At 42.9% G+C, this 16,489-nt stretch overlaps 10 non-coding genes across 10 annotated transcripts in view; all 10 read right to left on the bottom strand.

Moving 5' to 3' along the window:
- Positions 1 to 2,404: 2,404 nt before the first annotated feature.
- trnav-uac (transfer RNA valine (anticodon UAC)) lies at positions 2,405 to 2,477 on the bottom strand. The gene has a single exon. It is a non-coding gene; the product is annotated as a tRNA-Val (tRNA).
- A 266-nt stretch (positions 2,478 to 2,743) lies between these two features.
- Positions 2,744 to 2,815, bottom strand: trnav-cac (transfer RNA valine (anticodon CAC)). Its single transcript has one exon. It is a non-coding gene; the product is annotated as a tRNA-Val (tRNA).
- Positions 2,816 to 2,938: 123 nt separating this feature from the next.
- trnav-aac (transfer RNA valine (anticodon AAC)) lies at positions 2,939 to 3,011 on the bottom strand. Its single transcript has one exon. It is a non-coding gene; the product is annotated as a tRNA-Val (tRNA).
- A 385-nt stretch (positions 3,012 to 3,396) lies between these two features.
- Positions 3,397 to 3,469, bottom strand: trnav-cac (transfer RNA valine (anticodon CAC)). The gene has a single exon. It is a non-coding gene; the product is annotated as a tRNA-Val (tRNA).
- A 1,285-nt stretch (positions 3,470 to 4,754) lies between these two features.
- On the bottom strand, positions 4,755 to 4,827 carry trnav-cac (transfer RNA valine (anticodon CAC)). Its single transcript has one exon. It is a non-coding gene; the product is annotated as a tRNA-Val (tRNA).
- A 4,429-nt stretch (positions 4,828 to 9,256) lies between these two features.
- On the bottom strand, positions 9,257 to 9,329 carry trnav-aac (transfer RNA valine (anticodon AAC)). Its single transcript has one exon. It is a non-coding gene; the product is annotated as a tRNA-Val (tRNA).
- Positions 9,330 to 9,731: 402 nt separating this feature from the next.
- trnav-cac (transfer RNA valine (anticodon CAC)) lies at positions 9,732 to 9,804 on the bottom strand. Its single transcript has one exon. It is a non-coding gene; the product is annotated as a tRNA-Val (tRNA).
- Positions 9,805 to 9,927: 123 nt separating this feature from the next.
- On the bottom strand, positions 9,928 to 10,000 carry trnav-aac (transfer RNA valine (anticodon AAC)). The gene has a single exon. It is a non-coding gene; the product is annotated as a tRNA-Val (tRNA).
- Positions 10,001 to 10,219: 219 nt separating this feature from the next.
- Positions 10,220 to 10,292, bottom strand: trnav-uac (transfer RNA valine (anticodon UAC)). Its single transcript has one exon. It is a non-coding gene; the product is annotated as a tRNA-Val (tRNA).
- Positions 10,293 to 16,446: 6,154 nt separating this feature from the next.
- Positions 16,447 to 16,489, bottom strand: part of LOC130091959 (5S ribosomal RNA) — a 119-nt gene continuing 76 nt past the window's right edge. The window contains exon 1 of the ribosomal RNA XR_008807888.1: positions 16,447 to 16,489. This exon is cut by the window's right edge and continues 76 nt beyond it. This is a non-coding gene — a ribosomal RNA (5S ribosomal RNA).

Here is a 16,489-nt window from a genome sequence, read left to right as displayed (position 1 = left end):
GCATCTGCTGCTGTTTTCACGTGATGTTCGCTAATATAAGTAGCTATGCGATCAGGCAATGTGTTCTTAAGCTGTTCCAATATTATAATATCACACAACTCATCAAAAGAATCAACCTCTTCAGCTGTAAGCCAACGATGAAAAAAACTGGTTAATTCACCAGCCCATTCAGCGTAAGTCTGCTTGTCTGACTTTTTCCATGATCGAAAACGCTGTCTATAAGCCTCGGGAATTAACTCATAACACTTTAAGACAGCTGTCTTAACGGATCGATAGACCCTCTTTTCAGAAGACGGTAAAGCCACAAAGCCACAAAGTTTGTAACAATACAATTTTATCCTCATCACTCCATTTTTGCTCAGTAGCAATATTCTCAAATAACGAAAAAAACACATCTGGATCGTGCTCATTAAATTTAGGCAGGAACTTGATCATACCGGCCAGGCCAGATTGCTGCGATTTGCCAAGTTTACCTTCAGCTACTAATTGCAGCCTAGTACGCTCAATCTCACGTTCCTGCTCTAAATTCTTAAGCCTTTCCCATTCCAACTCACGATCCTTGTCTTTCTGTGCAGCTTCTAACCTTTTAAGGTCCATTTCGTTATCAAGCCTTCTTTGAGACAACTCATCATCTAATTTTTTCCTTGCTAATTCTTGTTCCAATTCCAATATTTTTTTTTTTTCTTGCAAATCATGTTGTAGTTTTAACATTTCGACTTGCTGTTCAAATGTTAATATACTGGATTTTGGCTGTGGGTCCACAAACAAACTCGGAGTGGGCTCACTATCTGAACTCGACTCTCCCTGACCATAGCGCTCCGGTAATTTCTCGTCAGGTAACACGTTATTGTCAATCAAACACGCACGAATAAAGTCAAGCAGCTCATGCTTCTTAGCTCCCCTCGGCAATGTTACATCAATTTTATAGTGCTTAGCCACACTATGCAATTGTTTAATTTTCAACGCCGCAAGCAAGACCACTGAAGGAGCAGCCAAAAACGCCTCAAGTGTACTCATTATTACAACTTAAATTACGAGTCACCCATCACAATCAAACCAGGCTATGGTCTATAAACACCCAACAGCAATAAATCCAGTCAAATAATCAAAACTAAACCTCAACGTCTTTCGGGTTACTAAACAATTCCAACCACACAAATTACATCGGGTGAAGCGGAATGCAGCTCATGTTACAGGACAACAACGGAGTTTCCCCCTAAACATTTACCCCCCTACTATTCTAACCTATCTTCACACTAAGTCCAAGAACAAGGCTCATTTACTCACCAATACCGATGGAATCGTACTGTCCCGACAAAAGTCAATTCAGCCGGTGCTCCACGGCGGTGCCCTCGTTCAGACTTCAGTGACCAGCAACCTAAACCCACAACGCCTAAGCGCACTAATTGGGGATAAAACAGGCTCCGTAAACTGTCATCCTGCAACACAAGTAGACATACAAACACACTTCGCCACTCAAACTCAACAAACAAACTATGGTTGGCAAAAATTGCTCTAAACTGCGCAAATAACCTACTCCCAACTTTTTTCACAACCAAAGAACTAACTTTTAGCGATCAACCTACTAAAGTAACATTAAATTCATTAACTGAACACCCGATGCTGAACTCCCCAACAAACAATCACAACGCACGCGTGCCAGCTGATTAGACTACTATCAGCTGATCACCGGTACGTGTCATTCACAAAATGTGAACCAATGACGTAGCACTACCCACGCAACCCAGCCTACACAATATTGCGAATTATAGTAGTCTACTTACAATTGGGGATCCAAATGGCTAGACGAGCCCCCATATGTCACGACTACCTGGCTCACAGTAGCAATGACATAGGGGAGACTACACCGTTTGTTAAGTTAAAGCAAACATAATTTATTAAACATTAAATTATACGATGAAATCATAATTTAGATCAATAAATGTAACAAGTCAGTAAATGAGAAATGAAATAAAACTAATCAAAAGTGTGTTGCAGATCAGTAAAGTGTAGACTATGTGTAATGCATACAAAGCAAAAAGAAGTGGGATGATGCTGCTGCCACCAGCATGGAGACCCGAGCAATGCCGAGCCGCGCAGCACAGAGCAGACCAAACAACCGACAGGAGATGTTTTTAAATAGTCCCTCCAATCAGCTGTTGTCGGATGGACCTAAAACAAACAGCTCCCCCTTCAGACTGGGAGGAGAGGAACGGCCCAAACATAATACTATCCATGGTGGAGTGAGCACACCCAACACGGCAAAGCCGGGCGTGACAACAGATAAGAGCTCCTTCGGAATGGCAGTCTGCCTAGAGCTCCTTGGTACGATGGCCTTCACCTATTTCAAAAGTCCAAGGACTTTGTAGCGAATTTCAGCATATATATTAAAAACGGCTTCACTTGTTTCCGCCCAGTTTCGAACTGAGGACCTTTCGCGTGTAAAGCGAACGTGATAACCACTACACTACGGAAACGTGACTTGAAAAACAGTCCGACCTCTTCTAGCGTACGCTTGTTCAAAAGCGACTGAAACAATAGACTGCCCAGTGTTCTTAAAATGGCAAAAAGCTGCTATTTTTGGTGGCAGACGAAACATTCTTTATTACTCTACAGGAAACCTCAATGGTCATTTGTTTTGTTTTAGTCCTTTTCTAAAGAGTTTACACCGCAAATCGCCCTGCAAGTGTACTGACCTGCTCAACAGAAAACCACATAAGAAATTTTAGCAACTACCACCCACAGTTTCCGCCCAGTTTCAAACTGGGGACCTTCACGTGTGAGGCGAACGTGATAACCACTACACTACGAAAACATGTCTTCTGGGCGCATACAGAAATCTTCTGGTGCACGCTTGTTAAAAAGTGTATAAAGGAAAAGTGAGCTGAACCCTCCTATTGTGGCAAACAGTTTAAATTTTCTGTCAAAACCCGACTGCTGTTTCTGCTCGGTTTCGAACCGAGGACCTTTCGCGTGTTAGGCAAACGTGATGACCACTACACTACAGAAACCTCATGATGTGTCACATGTGCTTTTTTCGAAGATGGCTCCATCCCATAATCTTTCCTGCAAGCAATGTGACAATCTGTGTAAATTCCACAAACAACAGATAAGAGCTCATTCGGAATGGCAGTCTGCCTACAGCTCCTTGGTACGATGGCCTTCACCTATTTCAAAAGCGACTGAAACAATAGACTGCCCAGTGTTCTTAAAATGGCAAAAAGCTGCTATTTTTGGTGGCAGACGAAACATTCTTTATTACTCTACAGGAAACCTCAATGGTAATTTGTTTTGTTTTAGTCCTTTTCTAAAGAGTTTACACCGCAAATCGCCCTGCAAGTGTACTGACCTGCTCAACAGAAAACCACATAAGAAATTTTAGCAACTACCACCCACAGTTTCCGCCCAGTTTCGAACTGGGGACCTTTCGCGTGTGAGGCGAACGTGATGACCACTACACTACAGAAACCTCATGATGTGTCACATGCAGTGGTGGAGGAAGTACTGAATCTCAGTACTTAAGTAAAAGTACAAATAACCAGAGAGATATTTACTTTAGTAAAAGTAGAAGTACCATAATGACAACCCTACTTAAGTAAAAAGTAAAAAGTACCTGATTTTAAATGTACTTTAAGTATTAAAAGTAAAAGTACTTGCATAACAATTTATTATCTTAATGTCTATATTCTAATGATTAATAAAACAGTTAATTCTAACTCATTCAACCTAATACTCATATAAAGATGTTCAATATGATGGAAAAGCAGTTATATTTTAAGTTTTTGTCACCATTTCTGAACAAGCTTGCAATTAGGCAATATACACATCAAGCTTACTATATACCCTTACTATATACGGTATATATATATATATATATAAACACACATATTATGTTAAAACGCCGTATATGACGGCGTTTGGCTGTAAACGCGATTCATTTCTGGCGTAATTCTGAACCTCTTGGCTTGCCATACTAATCCTAACCAAACGTATAATACACACGCACCCCACATCACTACTAAACCTACCAATGCGTTTCCTATGCATGTAAAAACTAATTTTTGCATATAAATTGCACGATAAACACACTGCGTGCTATAGAGACGCATTTAGTGTGACTGGGTTGATATATCTATGGCAACCAAACTTCACTGGTGAGACAGAAACGTGCGATGAACGGACGGTCAGGATGACGTTTTGGCAGAGGGGAAAACTGATCAGAAAATGTAACGAAAATGTAACAGAACGTTGTAGAAATGTAGTGGAGTAGAAAGTATAATACTTGCTGCAAAATGTAACGAAGTAAAAGTAAAAAGTATGCACTATTGATTCTACTTAAGTAAAGTACAGATACGTGAAAAATGTACTTAAGTAAAGTAACGAAGTATTTGTACTTCGTTACATTCCACCACTGGTCACATGTGCTTTTTTCGAAGATGGCTCCATCCCATAATCTTTCCTGCAAGCAATGTGACAATCTGTGTAAATTCCACAAACAACAGATAAGAGCTCATTCGGAATGGCAGTCTGCCTACAGCTCCTTGGTACGATGGCCTTCACCTATTTCAAAAGCGACTGAAACAATAGACTGCCCAGTGTTCTTAAAATGGCAAAAAGCTGCTATTTTTGGTGGCAGACGAAACATTCTTTATTACTCTACAGGAAACCTCAATGGTCATTTGTTTTGTACACTGCAAGTGTACTGACCTGCTCAACAGAAAACCACATAAGAAATTTTAGCAACTACCACCCAAAGTTTCCGCCCAGTTTCGAACTGGAGACCTTTCGCGTGTGAGGCGAACGTGATAACCACTACACTAGGGAAACTTGTCTTCTGGGCGCATACAGAAATCGAATCGGTTACCTAATGTAACCTCGGTTCTCTCTAGATGAGGGAACGAGTATTGCGTAAGCTAGCTTACGCTGCGGGAAAGATTCATCTTTGCTGAGAATTTGAAGCCAAAAAATTATTTCATAATTTGTATCTATTTAACAACGCAGTTCCTCTGCGGCAGACCTTGAGCAGGCTAGCTAGCAGCTCATTGGTTCGCTCAGAGAGAACTGCTTAAGCCTATGGGAGAGCGGGGCTGAACCCGCTGCCAATGAGAAGCGCCCGCGCGCTCATTGCGTCATGGCCCGCCAGAATGGGCGTGGCTATGGTGTATATAACAGTCTCTCCCAGGCTTATATGTTGATTTATTTCAGCGTGAAGCGAAACGCTAGTAGCGCAAGCACGGCCGGGAACGCAATACTCGTTCCCTCATCTAGAGAGAACCGAGGTTACGTTAGGTAACCGATTCGTTCTCTTACGAGAGGTTCTCTCGTATTGCGTAAGCTAGCTTACGCTGCGGGAACACCTGGTCAACGCCGTGCGCGCTATGAATCCACTCATGAATCCCGGGGAGATACCGGGGGATTATTAACGTGGAGTGAATGTAATATGAAGCCGGCAGAGCGGGCACATGAAGTGTATACATAAGCATCTAAGGGGAGCACAAGGGGCGAACCGGTTGTGTGAGGGACTCCCAGTAATGCAGCTTCTTAGGGAGCTGATCGTTAGACGGCTAGTACTTTTGCCTGCAAGGCGGGAACTTCCAAGTTGTAAAATCTGACAATCTGACCCTGAGGAAGCGGATGACTAACTCGTCTTTGCCCAGGGACTGAGCGCGTCGGGGTTCAGTGAACGCCGCGACGGCTGCCACGTAAACCTTGAGAGTGGAGGGGGACCTGCCCTTGTCCAGCATCTCCTGAAGGAAAACAAGCAAAGACGGCACCTCGCACGACCGTGGGTCCAGATTTTTGTCGGTGCACCATTTTGAGAACACAGACCATTTAGACGCATAGAGCCTTCTCGTGGAAGGTGCTCTAGCCTGTATGATAGTGTTTCTTACTCCCTCTGGCAAATCGACGAATAGTCGTTGATCACCCATGCATGTAGCGCCCAGCGCTGTGGATGGGGGTGCCAGATCGTGCCGCGAGCTTGAGAGAGGAGATCTGCTCTGACTGGGATGGGCCACGGGGCTGTCTGTGACAGCTGAGTGAGCTCCAGAACCCAAGTCTGACTCTCCCAGCGCGGGGTTATGAGGAGCACCGAGTGGCGTGTGTCCCTGATCCTCTGAATTACCTGCGGTAGCAGAGCGATTGGAGGGAATGCATAGAGCGGGCGGCGAGGCCATTCCTGGGCTAGCGCATCCTCGCTCCTTGAAAAAAATATTGGGCAGTGAGCGTTTTCTTCTGACGCGAAGAGGTCCACTTCTGCTCTGCCGAATAGCCGCCACAGTATTTGGACCGTTTGTGTGTTCAGGGACCATTCTCCTGTGGAGATGAGGTTCCTGGACAGTATGTCTGGACCGTCGTTCAGTTGGCCCGGCACATGCGTCGCTCTGAGCGAGAGCAGGCGGCTCTGAGACCAAACTAGAATGCGGTGTGTCAGCAGGAAGAGATTCCTGGATCTGACACCGCCCTGACGGTTGAGATAGGAGACCACAGCCATGCTGTCCGAACGGATCAGGACGTGGTGTCCCCGAATGAGCGGGAGGAAGCGCGAGAGCGCGTTCTCGACCGCAAGCATTTCCAGACAGTTTATGTGCAAGGGGCTTTCCTGAGTCGACCAATGGCCGAAGGCCGGTGAGCCCTCGCAGACCGCACCCCAACCCGTGTTGGATGCGTCTGTCGAGATAACCTTTCGGCGGGAAAAGGTCCCCATCGACGATCGTGACGCCTCGCCGAAACCATTCTGCTACTGTCCATGGCTGCAGTGCCGTGAGACATGTCTGCGTAACCCTGATCAGCTGGCGGCCCGTGTTCCACGCGCGGTGGGGTACACGGCTTTTTAACCAGAGCTGAAGCGGGCGCATGTGCAGAAGGCCCAGCTGAAGCACAGCGGAGGCTGAGGCCATGTAACCCAGCATCCTCTGAAAAGTTTTCAGAGGTGTGCGGGTGCCCATCTGAAAAGAGGCGGCTAGTCGCTGAACACTGCGCGCGCGCTGTGTAGACAGGCGAGCCGTCATTGTGACCGAGTTCAAATCTATTCCTAGGAAGGAAATCGATTGACTGGGTTGAAGGGAGCTCTTCGTCCAGTTGACAGAGAGGCTCAGCGTTTTCAGATGGTCGAGGAGAACTGCGCGGTGCGGCAGAAGCTCCGTCCGTGATTGAGCCAAAATCAGCCAGTCGTCCAGATAATTCAATATGCGCAGCCCCTGGCTCCGCAGGGGGGCGAGCGCCGTATCCATACACTTCGTGAAGGTACGGGGCGCCAGGGATAAGCCGAACGGGAGAACGGCGTATTGATAAACATGACCCTCGAAGGCGAAACGTAAGAATGGCCTGTGACGGGGATTTATCTGGATCTGAAAATAGGCGTCTTTCAGGTCTAGAGAGATGAACCAGTCCCCCTGGCGCACCTGCGCGAGGAGTTTCCTGATAGTGAGCATCTTGAACGGTCTCTTCATGAGCACTTTGTTCAAAAACCTGAGATCTAAAATCGGTCTGAGGCCGCCGTCTTTCTTGGGAACCAGAAAATAACGGCCGTAAAACCCCGACTCGGTCATAGATGGCGGGACTCTCTCTATAGCGCCCTTTTGCAACAGCGTCGCAATTTCTGAGCGGAGCGTGTTGGCGGCCAGCGGGCTGACAGTAGATTCGAGCCAAGCGCGCGAACGAGGCGGGCGGCGGCGAAACTGTAGCAGATAGCCGTTCTTTATAATGCTTAGCACCCACGGGGAAATGCCTGGAATGGCTTCCCACGCTTTGGAGCATGCGGCTAGTGGCCGAATGGCTATATCGCCCTGATTGCTGCACATAGCGGGCTGGACACAGTGTGTGGGCGCGCTTTGAATGTGTGTGGCAACGGGACTTACACTCAGAGAGGAGTCTATGGGCCGTGAAACAGAGCGAGCAGAGAGGGGACACGCGCATGAGCTCGTGGGCGTGTTTATGTTCTCTGATACTAGAGCGGGCTGTGCCCGCTTCATGTAGGGGGGCTCTGAGAGAGACACGGGATATGTTATGCTTGTGTGTATGGGTGAACACATGATTGTGGGCACATTTTCTACACAACTGGCATATTTTCTCTTTTTGAGATTTCTCTGGGTAGCCGTAAAAACGTTTTTTTGTCGCTCGCAAGCGGGCTGGGACACCGGCTTGTTTGTGGCGGTAAACACTACAGCAGTCGGCGAAACAACGGGGACTGGCAGAGGGTGAAGCTTTGACGGCGGTCCGGCCGCATTCGGTCCGACCATTCCTCACTGTCTGACGCGAGCAGTGAACAGGAATCCTTCTCCTCAGCGGCGTCATCGGAAGCGACAGAGCGGCCACTCGGCGGCAACTGTATGTCCGGCTGGGGCGGGGAGGGAGAGCGGGAAGCGGGAGGCGGCGGCCCGCATGGTTCCGCAGGGGGCTCCGGTGGCCTCTGGGCGCGGCGTTTCTTCTTCCGCGGCGAAGAGAGAGGCGGCGCGGGAGCGAATTTAGCCGCCAGAAGTCGTGCCCGCAGGGACGACAACGGCAGGCTCTCACAGAAGTCGCATCCTCTATCAGCGAGGGCGAGTTCCGCGTGCTCGAGTCCCAGGCAGAGAGCGCAAATGACATGGCGGTCTCCGTCCTCGAGAGGAGCGCGGCAAGAGCCGCAGGCGAAGCGAGGCATCTTTAAAAAGACGCTCGCGCTCTTTTAGAAATATGAGAGAAGGATACAGTCGTCGGATGGCGCTAGCTTGCAGGGCGGCTGAAGGTGGCGAAGACGGCCGGCTTCTTCAGGGTCCGGGACCTCGCTAGAGTGATGCCTTCTCGACGGCGACGGCTTTTCTCAAGACAGCAGAAGCGTGTAGCTCCCTGAAGATGAAATGAATCAACATATAAGCCTGGGAGAGACTGTTATATACACCATAGCCACGCCCATTCTGGCGGGCCATGACGCAATGAGCGCGCGGGCGCTTATCATTGGAAGCGGGTTCAGCCCCGCTCTCCCATAGGCTTAAGCAGTTCTCTCTGAGCGAACCAATGAGCTGCTAGCTAGCCTGCTCAAGGTCTGCCGCAGAGGAACTGCGTTGTTAAATGGATACAAATTATGAAATAATTTTTTGGCTTCAAATTCTCAGCAAAGATGAATCTTTCCCGCAGCGTAAGCTAGCTTACGCAATACGAGAGAACCTCTCGTAAGAGAACTGCTGGTGCACGCTTGTTAAAAAGTGTATAAAGGAAAAGTGAGCTGAACCCTCTTATTGTGGCAAACAGTTTAAATTTTCTGTCAAAACCCGACTGCTGTTTCTGCTCAGTTTCGAACCGAGGACCTTTCGCGTGTTAGGCGAACGTGATGACCACTACACTACAGAAACCTCATGATGTGTCACATGTGCTTTTTCGAAGATGGCTCCATCCCATAATCTTTCCTGCAAGCAATGTGACAATCTGTGTAAATTCCACAAACAACAGATAAGAGCTCATTCGGAATGGCAGTCTGCCTACAGCTCCTTGGTACGATGGCCTTCACCTATTTCAAAAGCGTACGCTTGTTCAAAAGCGACTGAAACAATAGACTGCCCAGTGTTTTTAAAATGGCAAAAAGCTGCTATTTTTGGTGGCAGACGAAACATTCTTTATTACTCTACAGGAAACCTCAATGGTCATTTGTTTTGTTTTAGTCCTTTTCTAAAGAGTTTACACCGCAAATCGCCCTGCAAGTGTACTGACCTGCTCAACAGAAAACCACATAAGAAATTTTAGCAACTACCACCCACAGTTTCCGCCCAGTTTCGAACTGGGGACCTTTCGCGTGTGAGGCGAACGTGATAACCACTACACTACGGAAACATGTCTTCTGGGTGCATACAGAAATCTTCTGGTGCACGCTTGTTAAAAAGTGTATAAAGGAAAAGTGAGCTGAACCCTCCTATTGTGGCAAACAGTTTAAATTTTCTGTCAAAACCCGACTGCTGTTTCTGCTCGGTTTCGAGCCGAGGACCTTTCGCGTGTTAGGCGAACATGATGACCACTACACTACAGAAACCTCGTGACTTGTCACATGTGCTTTTTTCGAAGATGGCTCCATCCCATAATCTTTCCTGCAAGCAATGTGACAATCTGTGTAAATTCCACAAACAACAGATAAGAGCTCATTCGGAATGGCAGTCTGCCTACAGCTCCTTGGTACGATGGCCTTCACCTATTTCAAAAGTCCAAGGACTTTGTAGCGAATTTCAGCATATATATTAAAAACGGCTTCACTTGTCTCCGCCCAGTTTCGAACTGAGGACCTTTCGCGTGTAAAGCGAACGTGATAACCACTACACTACGGAAACGTGATTTGAAAAACAGTCCGACCTCTTCTAGCGTACGCTTGTTCAAAAGCGACTGAAACAATAGACTGCCCAGTGTTCTTAAAATGGCAAAAAGCTGCTATTTTTGGTGGCAGACGAAACATTCTTTATTACTCTACAGGAAACCTCAATGGTCGTTTGTTTTGTTTTAGTCCTTTTCTAAAGAGTTTACACCGCAAATCGCCCTGCAAGTGTACTGACCTGCTCAACAGAAAACCACATAAGAAATTTTAGCAACTACCACCCAAAGTTTCCGCCCAGTTTCGAACTGGGGACCTTTCACGTGTGAGGCGAAAGTGATTTTTTTTTTTTTTTTTTATTAAGAAATTTCAATCAATAAAATACAATAAAATTGAATCAATACAAATACAGTTGTTATTATACAATCATCTCTTCATCACATCTTTCATTTACATACATACATTAAAAATCTCCTTCGGTTCCCGGCAGCTTCCACATTAAATCTTTTAAAACACAACACACTTTTGGGGTAAAAACATCATAAAAAGCATCCAACATATTTTCACCTCTAAAATACACATACAATCTTTCAAAATATAATTCAGTTTTCCTTTTAAACACAGTCCAAACATCCAACACAATTTTTTCCTTTTTAGCCACAGTTCTTCTCTCCCATATTGCACTTTTCATTAGCATTACACACAGATTAATAAAACTTTTGTTTTGACACTTTTTTTCCCAACCAAACATCACCACTCTGTTCCATTCCATTACACTTTCATCCCACTCCTCAGTCAAATCTTTAATTAAAACTTTGCATTTCCTTAAAAATTCCTCCAATTCTTTACAATATAAAAACATATGTAAAATCCACTCTTCCTTTTCCTGGCACACTTTACACAGAGCGTTTTCTTCAATTCCTATTTTATTTAAAATAGCCTCAGTAAAAACCACTTTATGCCTTATAAAATACTCCAAACATCCCAATTTTGTTTCCACACACCTCCCCCTCATATTTCTCCATATACACTCTTCTCTTAGATCTTTGAATTTCTGCACCCAGTATCCATTTACAATCGGCTCTTTAAAAACACCATCTCTAAAAAACCCATAAAACATCTTCACCGTACATGTTTTAAAACCATACAATTTTTCTCCCAACTTCACATACACTTCTTTCCCATTTTTCCCCACTTCCATGCTTTCAATCCTTTTTATCCAGTCTTTGGGTATTGCCTTTTTGATTATTTCATATTTGTTTATTATCTCCTGTCTGCTAAAATCCTCCTTTGCCTCCTCCATTACGTCTACAATATATTGCACTGGTAAAAATCCCTCTTTAAATTCATATAAAACATCTCTTACTCTTGTAATTCCCAGCTCCCACCACTTCTTAAAAAAAAATCTCCTTTCCTTGATTTAAAATGCCGTTGTTTAAGAATAAAGGCTGATTTAAAATGTCCTCTCTACCTTGTGGATTAAAATGTACATTACTTAAAAATTTACCCCAGGCGCTCATCAGTTCCTTGTAAAAATTTGGCAACCCCTCTGTCATCCATTTCTTTGCTCTCATCCACAGTATATTATCCCCAAGACTAAAATTCCCACATTTACTTAAAAAATATTCCATTGTTTTTTTCCACGCTGTTTTCTTTTCTTCGTCTAAGTACTTTTGTATTATTTTTACTCTTAAACTATTCTTTCTTTGTTCAAAATCCATTAAGCCCAAACCTCCCTTCTCAACTGCTCCTATCAATGTATTGTATGCAATTCTTGCTGGCTTCCCTTCCCATAAAAAATCTAAAAAACATTTTTTCAGCCTTTTTTCTGCCCACAATGGCATGGATGACACATATAAAACATACCATAATTTTGAAACCATTAAAACATTCAGAATTAAAACCTTCCCCTTCAAAGATAAAGTTCTCAGTTTCCAAAAGTTCATCCTCCTTTCAATACCCCCTAATAATTCCTCCCACATTGTTTCTCCTACCTTTTTTTCATCCATTCCCATTAAAACACCTAAAATCTTTATTTCTTTTGTTTCCTTAAAAGCAAAACTATTTGTCAATTCTTTTGCCCCACCAAATCTCATGTACACTGTTTTGTCTGCATTTACTTTTGCTCCTGATCCCTTACAAAACACGTCTACGATTATCATTGCTTTTTTCACACTCTCTAGATCCTTTACTATCATTGTAGTATCATCCGCATATTGAAATATTTTGTTCTTTTCTCCCTCAACACTTATTCCCTTAATTCTCTTTTCCTGTTTTATGGCCAGACCTAGCGGTTCAGAAACTAACGAATATAAAAGAGCTGAAAGTGGACATCCTTGCCTTATTGATCTAGTTATTTTAAAACACTCTGTTAAAAAGCCATTACATTTAATTTTTGTTACTGCGCCTTTGTATAAAATTTGTATCCATTTAATAAAATTCCCTCCAAATCCAAAACTTTTTAAAATATCAAATAAAAATTCATGTTCCACTCTGTCAAACGCTTTTTCAAAATCTAAACTAATTATATAACCTTCTTTGTTCTTGTCATTTATGTATCTTATTGTATCTTTTATACTTATTGTTGTGTCTGCTATGTCTCTTCCTTTCACTCCGTACACTTGATTGGTTTTAATTATACTCGGCATTACTTCCTTCAATCTGTTTGCTAAAATTTTCGACAAAATCTTTAAGTCAGTATTCAACATCGTAATTGGTCTGTAATTCTTCAAATCTATCTTCTCTCCTTTTCGCTTGTATATCAAACTCATTAAACCCATTCCCATTCTTTGATTCAGTTCTCCTTTGTTAAAAACATCTACATATACTTCTTTTAAAATGCTAGTTAAAAAATCTTTTAAAACTATATAAAATTCACTCCCCAAACCATCTATACCCGGACTTTTCTTTTTGTTTAATTCACTTATTGCTCTTTTTATCTCTTCTTCTCCTATATCTTCATCACACTCTTTTTTGTCTTGTTCCCCAACTGTTGTTTTTATTTGTTTCAGTAACTCCAGTTTCTCTTCTTCTTTCACTCCCTCTGCACTAAACAAATTCTCATAGTATGCTTTTATTTCTTTTAGAATTTCCTCGTTTGTTTCCACAACTACTCCATTATTTCCTCTTATTTCTTTTATCATTTTCGCTTTCCCTCTACTTTTTTCTAGATCGAAGAAAAACTTTGTACATTTTTCACCCTCCACCGTGTATTTTGCCTTACTTCTTAGTCTAGCTCCTTCATATTTCTCCTCTTCCATTTCTTTCAATTTTCCCTCTAATTCTTTTATTTTTTGTATATCTTCCCCATTCTCATTTAATTCTTTTTTCAAATTTTCTCTTATTTCTCTCTCCTTGTTTCTCTTGCTTTTCTGTATTAGCTTGCAGTACTTGATTGTAAACTTTTTAACTAAATATTTTGTATTTTCCCACCATATTCTTTTATCTTCACTGTACATTTCGTTCTTCTTTTCTGTTTCAATAATTTCTTTAACACTTAAGACATAATCTTCATTCTTTAAAATCTCTGTATTTAAAACCCATACTCCCGGCCCTTTTTTCATTGAACTCCAGTCTAGGTGCATAAAAATTGGTTTATGGTCACTTAGGCTTGATAACTCATATTTCATACTACCAATAAATCCTTCCACATTCCTTGTACATAATATAAAATCAATTCTTGTTTTACACATAAAATTCCCCACTAATTGCCTCCTTGAATATTCTCTAATTTTTCCATTTCTTTCTCGCCATATATCAACCATGTTGTTTTCTTCCATTAATAATTTCAACTCTTTTCTTCCTTTGTCACTTTTAAAAACCATTCCCTCACCCATTTCAATTTTGCTAAAAACAGTATTAAAATCACCCATCATAATGACTTCTTTGTAATCCTTTAAAAATTCTCTTAACATACTAAAATACTCTTTCTTTTCATTTTCTTCATTTGGCGCATGAACATTAACCACAACTATTGCTTTTCCTTCAAAAATCATTTCTACCACCATACATTTCCCTTCTTTATCATTGTATATTTTCTTACATGTTACACCTCTGTTTTCCTTTATTAAAACCGCTACACCTCTGCCCTGCCTATCATCCCCATTATTATATAAAATCTCTCCGTTCCATCTTTTTCTTATTTCAGTCATAAAACCTTCCCTCCAGTTGGTTTCTTGTAATAAAATCACATCTTCATTCTTGAACATTTCTTTCAGTTTCTCAAATTTTCTTACATCTAAAAGTCCTCTGGCATTAAAAGTAACACAACTAAAAGCCATTAAAAGAAAAACAAATAAATACTTAAAAACCATTAATCTTCATCTTCTCCCTCCAGATCCTTTAACACATCAAACCTATTTTCACTTTTATCTAAGATCTTTAAAATAGTCTTTTTCCTTGCGTTACTTATATTTGGTTTTACCTTTACTAGTCTTCTCCTTAATTGTCCTTTCCCCTCCCTGTCTTTGTCCATCGTTGTTTCTTCTTCACTTTCAGTCCCGCTTTGATCCTTCTTTTCATGTCCATCTTTCTCCTCATCATCCAGGTAACTTTTAGAATTGTCCGAAATGTCCATAACTGTCCCTTGATTGTCCTGCTCCATTGTTTGTTCTTTATCGTTCTCTTGTTCTCCTTCCTCTCTGATTCTCACTGCTCCTTCCATTTCTTGTTGTAGGCTTTCTTCCTGTTGTCCTTCATCAGTTTGTCCTTCCTCCTCGTTGTTTCCTTCATGCACCTGTCCGTCTACCTGATTTTCCCTACCTCCTTCCTCTTCCTCCATCCCACAGTCGCATTTATTTAATGTTTCTCTGCAATCCGGGCACCTGACAGCATTGCAGTCTCGTGCAAAATGTCCCCTCTCCTCACATTTATAGCACTTGAACTCAGGGCAGTCTTTCAGTAGGTGTTCTGGGCTCGTGCACAGCCGACAGGTCTTCACCTGGTGACTGTGCACCACCCTAAAATACTGTGGCCCTTCCGGTGTTTCCAGCTTAGTGCTATACGGCAGCGATGCCACCTCTTTGGGGAACCAGACCTTTAGGAACCTTGTTCCGTCCTCTATGTCAGTGCCCGGATAGCATCTTCTTTTTATTTTCGAGATGGGAGTAACTCTCCATCCTTCCAATTTTTCTAGAATTTCGTCATCATCAAGATAGACGGGCAGGTGCATGAAGGAAACAACATAGTCTCTGTTTTGCAAATTTTTCACTTCACATTTCACTCCTTTTATTTCCAGTCCATCAGTAAGTTTGTCACACATTTCTTCTTTTTCCATTGTCAGTTCATATTCCTTTCCTTGTCTTGGTCTTAGCGCTAAAATTCCACCATGTCCACATAATTCCGTTACAGCTTTAATGATATCCTCCGCTCTTACCTCGATCACGTTTTCCACATTCACAATCACTGTAGCCTCTTTTAAATATTTCCTTTCGCTGTTTTTGTCTCTCACATCTCGGGTGTTTCCATTCCTAACTCGTGGTCGATTATCCAGTCCATTGTCGATTGCCGTGCGTTTTTTTTCTGCCAGTCCATTGTCGTTTGCCTTGCGTTTTTCTCCTGCCAGTCCATTGTCGTTTGCCTTGGGTGTTCCTCTCCTGCCAGTCCATTGTCGTTTGCCTTGGGTGTTCCTCCTGCCAGTCCATTCTCTTTTGCCGTGCGTGTTCCTCCTGCCAGTCCATTGTCGTTTGCCGTACGTGTTCCTCCTGCCATTCCAGTGTCGATTACCATGCGTCTTCCTCCTGCCAGTCCAGTGTCGATTGCCGTTAATCCGTCCATTCTTGCAAAAAAACAAAAACAAAAAACCACCCTCCAGCCAGCCAAAGCTGCTGTAAGGTGGTTTGAAAAAGCGAAAAAACAAACAAAAAGCGAACTTAAAGTAACAAAAACTCACAAAACAAACAAATAGAAAAAAACAAAATGGGGGAGAGCCTTCCTCTCCCAACTACTGCCACACAACTTCCTGCTACCACTAGGGCGTGCTCAAAGTGGTATGGCCGTAAGCGAAATCTGCTGCCAAAATCGGGCTTTTTGAAGAAAAATTTAAGAGACTCTTTCAGGGTTTCTGAAGAAACTCAGAGAGACTATTTCAGGCTTTTTGAAGAAACAAAGAGACTATTTCCGCCTATTTGAAAAGCTCATTGTCTTTTTTTTATTTTTTTTTTTTTTTTTAACAATAAAGCTTACAGCACCTGGTATTCCCAGGCGGTCTCCCATCCAAGT

The sequence above is a fragment of the Rhinichthys klamathensis genome, unplaced genomic scaffold, assembly GCF_029890125.1.
Source record: "Rhinichthys klamathensis goyatoka isolate OS25496 unplaced genomic scaffold, OSU_Roscu_1.1 h1tg000173l_1, whole genome shotgun sequence".
NCBI lineage: Eukaryota > Metazoa > Chordata > Actinopteri > Cypriniformes > Leuciscidae > Rhinichthys > Rhinichthys klamathensis.
The sequence above is the reverse complement of the archived record's forward strand: the minus strand, read 5'-3'. Positions and strand labels throughout refer to the sequence as shown.